Source organism: Solanum tuberosum, unplaced genomic scaffold, assembly GCF_000226075.1.
Source record: "Solanum tuberosum cultivar DM 1-3 516 R44 unplaced genomic scaffold, SolTub_3.0 scf00628, whole genome shotgun sequence".
NCBI lineage: Eukaryota > Viridiplantae > Streptophyta > Magnoliopsida > Solanales > Solanaceae > Solanum > Solanum tuberosum.
Window position 1 is genome coordinate 234,122 of NW_006239545.1, and position 8,766 is coordinate 242,887.

The 8,766-nt window shown below is 37.6% G+C and overlaps 1 long non-coding RNA gene across 1 annotated transcript; it reads right to left on the reverse strand.

The window, feature by feature from the left end:
* Window positions 1-2,254: 2,254 nt before the first annotated feature.
* On the reverse strand, window positions 2,255-2,832 carry LOC107058753 (uncharacterized). The gene is made up of 2 exons (XR_001472301.1): window positions 2,574-2,832; window positions 2,255-2,424 (listed from the first exon to the last, which is right to left on the reverse strand). It is a non-coding gene; the product is annotated as an uncharacterized lncRNA (long non-coding RNA).
* Between the last annotated feature and the right edge of the window lie 5,934 nt (window positions 2,833-8,766).

Sequence of the window (8,766 nt, forward strand, 5' to 3'; positions counted from 1 at the left end):
AGTGTGATGACAAGTTTGAGAGGCTTGTTTGGGGTTCCTTCGGGTTCCTCATTCGTCATGTCACGTCTAGGCCCTAGGCTTGGGTCGTGACAGTAGAGTAGTACCTGAATTGTTGAGTAACTGAGGATACTTGTCGCGCGTGTCCTTCTTGGTCTCCCAAGTGGCTTCCTCAATCGAACGATGCTTCCATTGAACTTTCATGGACTTAATATCCTTGGTCCTCAGCTTCCGGACATCATGATCAAGAATTGCAATTGGTTCTTCCTCGTACTAAAGGTCTTTGTCTAACACAACTGAGTCTCATTTTAAGATGTAATCACTACAACAAATGTGATATTTAGCTACGAAATTATTAGTTACGATACAAAATTCGTCACTAATAATTCATCTTTTGTGACAAAAAATACATTTCGTATTTAAATGTATGCGCAACATACTTTTAGTGACGAAACGTACAATTTCGTAGCAAAAGCTTTGTCCAGTAAAGTTTCCCACCAAAAAATAATTTGGCGCCATTTATTAAGTACAATTAGTGACAAATTTTAATTCATCAATGACACATTATTTTGTCGCTAATAATGCATCCATTTTGTGACAAAATGTTATTTGTCATAAAATTAGTTACAATTTTGGACACGAAAAAATTTCATCACAAAATATAAGTTGGTGCAATAGCGACAAAATAGAGTTCGTAGTTGAATGTTGTAAGCTTTTAGCACACAAATTATATATTTAATAGTGACCTTAGTTTTCGTCTCTAATAATATAAGCAATTAGTGACGATTATTTTATTGTCTCTAATTAACCTGCGACTTAGTGACAACATAATTTTGTCACAAAATATAAGTTGTTGCAATAGCGACAAAACAGAGTTCGTAGTTGAATGTTGTAAGCTTTTAGCCACAAAATCATATATTTAATAGTGACCTTGGTTTTCGTCTCTAATAATATAAGCAATTAGTGATGATTATTTTATTGTCTCTAATTAACCTGTGACTTAGTGACAACATAATTTTGTCACAAAATATACAATGTTTAAATAGTGACAATTTCAATTTTCTAGTTGAATAATTTAACCATTTATCACAATATTTTAAAATTTAAATATAAAATAACATTTGGCTACGCTCGAGTGCAGATCTATAGGGTAGTGAGAGAGTTCACCAGCAGGGGTGGACCCACATGGGTTCGAGGGGGTTCACCTGAACCCCCTCGGGAAAAAAATTACACGGTATGTATAAGGTAAATTTTCTATATTTATGTAGATATATATATTTTGAACCCCTTCAATGACAAAGAGAAACTGATAGCCTAGTGGTAGGTCTCCTTGAAATTAAGCTACACGTCAAGGGTTCGATTCCCTCTGTTAGCGTTTTACTTTTAGTTTCTAATTTTTTTTTAAGTTTCAGTTCCGTTTTTCACGTTACGTTTTATTTAGTTTTTCATTTTATAAAACATTCTAAAATTTTGGTTTTAAACCCAAAATAAATTCAAGGGTCCGCCACTAAAACTATATACTACTACTTCCTTGAAATTTTGTTTTGTTGGCTTAATTACATGTTAATACTTTTATTTTTCGAACCTCCTGGGTCCGCCACTATTCTCCAGGACCAGTTGATATAAAATTACACAATATATTGATAATATTCATTTAAATTTAGAAGTTGACTTAGTGATTTAAAGGGTTCGAAATTCCCTTTAAGTTCCAAGTTGAAACATCAACCCATGAATAAAAGTAATACTAGTAAGATAGTGTATATTCACGACACACATAAACTGACATTGTTTGTGTTCATTGCAGACATGTATAACAATTTTTTGACAAAAATAAAATCAATGTCAGCCACTTGACACAAGAGATGCATGTTATTAAAGACATCTCAAAATGAATATTTAAAATAGATTAACAGGTCTAATAAATAAGGAACAAAAATAATTTCAGGGTAAATAATAGTAAAAAAATATAATATGAATGAAAAGCCTCTACTACTTAAGCAAATATGTTTTCCAGGTCTTCTATAACCTCTAACATAGAAGAAATCGTCAATTATTGTAGTGACTACACCATTCTCGAGACATGACAAGTAGAAATCAGATTTGTACTAGAACGAACAACACTAAAATTTTAGTAAACCTTTACCAAAACCGCAGCAGAGCACCAACAATGCATCAAAATAGCTCCAAAAGTTCATCAAAATAACATTAGAATTGCACCTAAATAGTACTGACAATGAACCAAAATAGCTGGACGAAATTCACACTAATACAACACTATGGTTGCACCAACATAGCAGCAAAAAAGATCCAAAATTACACCAGAAAAGTATCAAAACAACATTTGAATTACACCAAAACAGCAGCATCACAATAGCCTCTAAATCAGCATTAAACTTGCATCAACACCACCACCAGAAAGCACTAGAACTGCACCAAAAACAGCAACAGAAAATCACCGTAACAACAGCAAAACAGCTCCAAAACTGCACGAGAAAAGCTCCAAAAACAGACTCCAAAATTGCACCAAAAAAGCAGCACCATATTCGCACTAAAACAACAAAAAAATTGCACCAAACCTTTTGGACTTGCTCGTTAACTTCTACTGCTTCCAGAACGCTGCTTACCCACCTGCATCATGTGACCTCATAGCATCAAGTAGATCAAATTTAAGCGTAACTGACAAATACATAACGGAAAGTGGAAACCAATATATAGTCCCTGCCTCCTAGATATCTCACTACATCCCTAAAAGAGTCAGCAGGAGAGGTAATACTCCCATGGGTCAATGAGCATATCAGCATATGGTCTTTGCCCCAATTGAGAACCGGGTTCTATCACAAGATCACAAGTACTCATATTAGCAGTTAGGAAAAAGCCAAGAATCTGACACTTAAAATCTGGTGCTTGACAAGAAAGATTATCCACCACATTCTGCATGATCATTCACCAAGCCACTCAACCCTAGCTCCTAAATGCTTAAGCTTTCTCAATGGAATAACTTACAGTACTAACATTTGACTTAAATTTAGTCTGATTTTTATTTGATATAGTTGTAGAAGGATGAAACACAAATATTCAAATTAAACTTGTACTTGCCAAGTCACAACATCACCCAATTTACTCAACATATAAACTTCTAGTCAGATGGGAGTTTCGATTGCCAAGACAAGGGGCATAAGAAAAAGAGGATAGATAGCAGTAGCGCCTTGCCCTTTATCAGACAAGAATGTGATAAAGAGATACATGGAAAAAGAATTGAGAATGTATTGCTTGATCATTCTACTAAGCAATTGAGTGTTTATACAGACATCTAGTCAAAATTAGGAAAGACATAACTACAAATAAATAATATCTATGTAATTGATTCTATCTAATATACACAATATTCTCAAAGAGAGTCAAGCAAGGAGAATAATAGTCTCTTATAAAGTTACTTAATACAATGTTATCCTTCACTAAAAGCTACTTACTAAAATATTACCTTAAAAAATAGTAGCAGTAGTAGTAGTAATTACCAACAACATACCGAGTGTAATCCCACAAGTGGGGTCTGGGAGGGTGGTGTGCACGCAGCCTTACCACTACCTTGTGAAGGTAGAGAGACTATTCCCAATAGACCCTTTACTCAAATAAAGCATATCAAAACCAATGAGGAAAGGAAATGCCATAGTGAAGTAACCATATCGGTAGCAACAACAAACAGTACAATAACCGAAGCAAAAAAACAAACATGTAATGATAAAATCGAAGCATCAGAAGTAGTAGTTACCAATTCAATAAAGTACTATGGAAAATTATGAGCCACTATTAAGACACAAGAAAAATGTGGTAAATAGGTAAGAATAGAAAAGGATGGGTGTCTTAGAACTTCTGTAGAGTTTTGAAGGTGAGCTTTTGAAAGAAGTGAGTCTTATTTAACATTGAGCTCCATAATATTGAAAAGGTTGAACAAATAATATTGTGAATGGTTACATGTAAAGGGCAGTTTTTTGTGACGGAATAATGTTTGTTCAACGACGAAATACATTTAAATTTAGAGACAAATGACGTCGTCACTAATTATATAATACAATAAGTGACGCATCAGTTTCGTCGGCATTAATGACCTTTTTAGTGACGAAAAGCTACCATTGTCTACAAAAAAATATAATTTCTATGATGAACAAGTTTGTCATAGATACTATACATTTGGGGACGAAAAATATTTTCGTAGTAAATAGAACTATAATTAGTGACGAAACACTAAGTTGTGCCTGTATACATTTGGTGACACACGATTTAGGGACGAATGCTTGACGATTTTTTTTTCATCACGAAAGTTTTTTGGTGACGAAATATGTGCTTTAGGTGACAAAATTATTCGTAACTGAAAATCAAATTTGTTGTAGTGAATCTCTGTCACCATGATATCTCTTCAACATGGACACATGAAATACCGGATGAACTCCCGATAAGTTAGGAGGTAAATCTAACCTATACCCACTGCCACTGGCCCTATACGGTCAAGAACTTCAAATGGTCCAATATATTAAGATCTAAGCTTGCCTTTCTTGCCGAATATCATCACCCTTTTCATTGGGTGACATCTTAACAAGAACTTTCTCACCAATTTGAAATGCCACGTCTCTTACCTTATTATCTGCATACTTTTTCTTTCGACTTTGGGCTACTAAGAGCTTAGCTTGGATGCTTCTTACCTTATCCTGAGCATCTCTCACCAAGTCAACCCCTAAAGGTTTTACATCTTTAGCTTCAAACCATCCTATGGGTGATACATCCTCTCACATACATAGCCTCAAATGGTGTCATATCAATGCTGGAGTGGTAATTATTATTATAAGAGAATTCACACAAAGGTAGGAACTTATCCCAATATCCTCCAAAGTCGATCACACATGCTCTCAACATGTCCTCTTACACTTGAATAATCCTCTCTGACTGCCCGTCCGTTTGCAGATGGAAGGTTGTGCTAAAAGTGAGTTGAGTACCCAACTCCTAATGCAATTTTCCCCAAAACTTGGATGTGAACTGCGTACCACGGTCTGAGATGATAGAGAAAAGCACGCCGTGCAACCCTACTATCTCTTACATATACCTTGGCCAATTGTTATGCATTATAGTCTACTCTGACTGGAATAAAATGAGCTGATTTCGTCAATTTGTCAACCACTACACAAATAAAATCATACTTTTCCAAAGTATTGGGGAGACCCACTACGAAATCCATAACTATCCTTTCTCATTTCCATTCCAGAATTGGCATTCTCTGAAGCAAACATGCAGGCCTTTGATGCTCATATTTTACTTGTTGGCAATTTTGACACTTAGCCACAAATTTCGCTATGTCTTTCTTCATGTCAGGCCACAAATAAAGTCGTTTAAAGTTTCGGTACATCTCGGTCACACCCGGATGAATGGAATACCGTGAACCATGGGATTCTGTCAATAAATTCTGAATCAAGACGCCCACTCTAGGAACACAAATCCTTCCTTTAAAATTGAGCACACCCCCCGCATCAAGAACCATATCTTGTACCTTACCAATCACCGTCTTCTTTCTAAGCTCATTCAAATTCTCATCCTCAAACTGTTTGGCCTTGATCTCCTCAATGAAGGTGACCATAATCTCAGTGCTAGCTAACACCCCCCCTTTTACTGAGATGTCCAACTGCATGAACTTAGACTCCAAATGTTGAATTTCTTTTGCCAAAGGTCGCTTGGTCACCCCCAAGCAAGCTAGACTACCCATACTCACCATATTTCGGCTTAATGCGTCCGCCACCACGTTAGCCTTACCCGGATGGTATTGGATGGTCGCATCATAATCCTTAAGTAATTCCATCCACCTTCGTTGTCTGAGATTTAGATCCTTTTGAGTGAATACGTGTTGTAGGTTACGATGGTCAGTAAATACCTCATACTTGACACCATAAAGATAATGTCACCAGTTCTTATGAGCAAACATTACCGTTGTCAACTCTAAATCATGTGTTGGGTAATTTCGTTCATGTACCTTCAACTGTCGCAATGCATAAGTTATGACGTTCTTATCCTGCATGAACACCGCACCCAAACCTTAATGTGAAACATCACAATAGACAATAAAATCTTTACCTTCCACCGGTAAAGTAAGAATATGTGTTGTGGTCAAGAGAGTCTTGAGTCTTTGAAAGCTCTCACATTTTTCAGTTCATTCAAAAGGTACCTCATTTTTGGTCAACCTTGTCAAATGTGTGGTAATGGAAGTGATGTTTTTCACAAACCGTCGATAGTAACTAACGAGCCCCACAAAACTCATAATTTCGATTATCGAGCTAGGCCGAACCCAAATCCTGACTGCTTCAATCTTTTGGGGATCTACCATTACCCCTTCTCTTGAAACTACATGCCCCAAAAAGGCAACCAAAGTCAACCAAAATTCACACTTAGAAAATTTCGCATACAACTTTTGTTTCCCAAGAACACTAGAACAATACAAAGATGGTTGGCATGTTCTTCCTCACTTTTCGAATAAACCAATATGTCATCAATAAAAACAATAACGAACGAATCAAGAAATGGTTTGAACACACCATTCATCAAACTCATGAAAGTTGTAGGTGCATTTGTCAACCCAAATGACATAACTAGAAATTCATAGTGCCCATATCGGGTTCTAAATGTCGTTTTTGGTATATCCTCAGGCCTAATCTTTAACTGATGATAGCCAGACCTTAGATCAATTTTAGAGAAAACGGATGCACCCTGCAATTGGTCAAAAAGATCATCAATCCGAGGCAGTGGATACTTGTTCCGAATGGTGATCCTATTCAATTAACGATAGTCTATACACATCCTCATACTACCATTCTTTTTCTTAACAAATAAAACAGAGGCACCCCATGGAGAAGCACTATGATGAATGAATCCTTTATCAAGAAACTCTTGGATTTGAGCTTTAAGCTCTCTTAATTCTATCGGAGCCATGCGATACGAAGGGATGGAAATGGGGAGACTGCCAGGTTCCAAATCAATGCAAAAATCTATTTCTCTATACGGAGGCATACCAGGCAAATCAGTAGGAAACACTTCTCTAAATTCTGACACTACAGGAATAGACTCAATAGAGGGAGGCTCGACCTCAACATCTCAAATATAAGCCAAATAAGCCAAACAACTCTGCCCCTCCAGTTTCCTAGCCCTTATGGAAGATATGATCTTAGCTGACTTAGACTTGTACACCCCTTACCACTCTAACTTTTCCCTATCGGGGATCTCTAGAGTCACAGACTTAGTATTACAATTAAGCACAACATAATAGGGGTCAACCAAGTCATGCCTTAGATTGTATCGAAGTCAGCCATATTCAAAATAACCAAATCAACCCAAGTCTGAAAACTGATAAATAAGATAGGACAAGCACGATAAACATGGGTGACTATGACAGACTCTCCAACTAGGGTAGAAACATGGATGGTGGCATCAAGTACATCACGAATCATATCAAATCCCAAGGCAAACAGAACAGACACATAAGAATAGGTAGAACCCGGATCAAACAATACATTAGTCATCCGATCACAGACAAGAATAGTACATATGATCACTGTGTCAAAGACTCTTCCTTGCTCTTGCCCGGAAAGGCATAACACTGGGCCCTGTCATCTTGATGCCGAGTTCCCTACCTGGTTGCACCGTACCTCTGCCTGCATTACCATTTCCCCGACCTTCACGACCTCACTGATTTCCTCCTTGCCCACCTTGCAGAAATCCTCTACCATTATTACCATTTCCCGCGGGTACCATTTCTCTAGTATGTTGTTACGCGATGTCCAACATGCGCGGATGGGGACAATCTCTCCTCATATGTCCAGTTTCTCCACAATATAACAAGTGCAATCAAAAGATGGTCTGCTGCCCGCCGAAGGTGTGGCTCCTTGGCTCTCCTGAATCAAATTCTGATGTGGAGTTCCCGAGTAATTACCTGTAGAAGCGGGCATAACAGACTGAATTGACCGGGCTACAAGTGTTGGCCTCTCTGAACCTCTAGAGTAGGAACCCTGAATGTTACATGTGCTCTTAGCTTTCTTAGCCAACGCCTTAGCTTGCCCATCTCACCTCACCCCTTCCACTTTCTTCACAAAATTCGTTACCTCATTAAAAGTTTTCCCTGCAGAAGTCATGTGTACGGACAATACCTGTAACTCAGAGTCCAATCCCTTGACGAATAAACAGATCCTTTCTTCCTCAGTAGTCACCAATTGCTCATCATATTTAGACCATGAAACTTAGTCTCATAAGCAGCCACAAACATATCACTTTGCTCCAAAGTCATGAACTCATCCTTCTTACGATCTCTTAAAGTCCAAGGCACATACTTTTCAAAGAACATAACATGAAACTGGGTCAAAGTGAGTGGGGGTAAAGCTGAAGATCTGCATTCCACATATGCTCTCCACCACTGTTTAGCCTCGCTGAAGCTGAAGCTGATGGACAATTCCCAACTTATGAAGCCTCTCTTAACAATCTAGGATGAACTCATAGGCGTCCTCACTCTCAAAATCATGGAACACAGGTGACTTCAATTTCAGAAATTTAGTCAACATCTCATGCTCATTACCAGTCATTACGGGACCCAACAAAGGATGAAAAAAGACATCAGTACCTAATATTGCATCACCTCTGGGACTCGTAATAGTAATGGGGTAGTTGGTTGGTGTAACGTCCCATATTTTGCATATACTAGTTTTATGTGAGTAGTGAGGGTTGGAAATAGGTTTGACAATATTC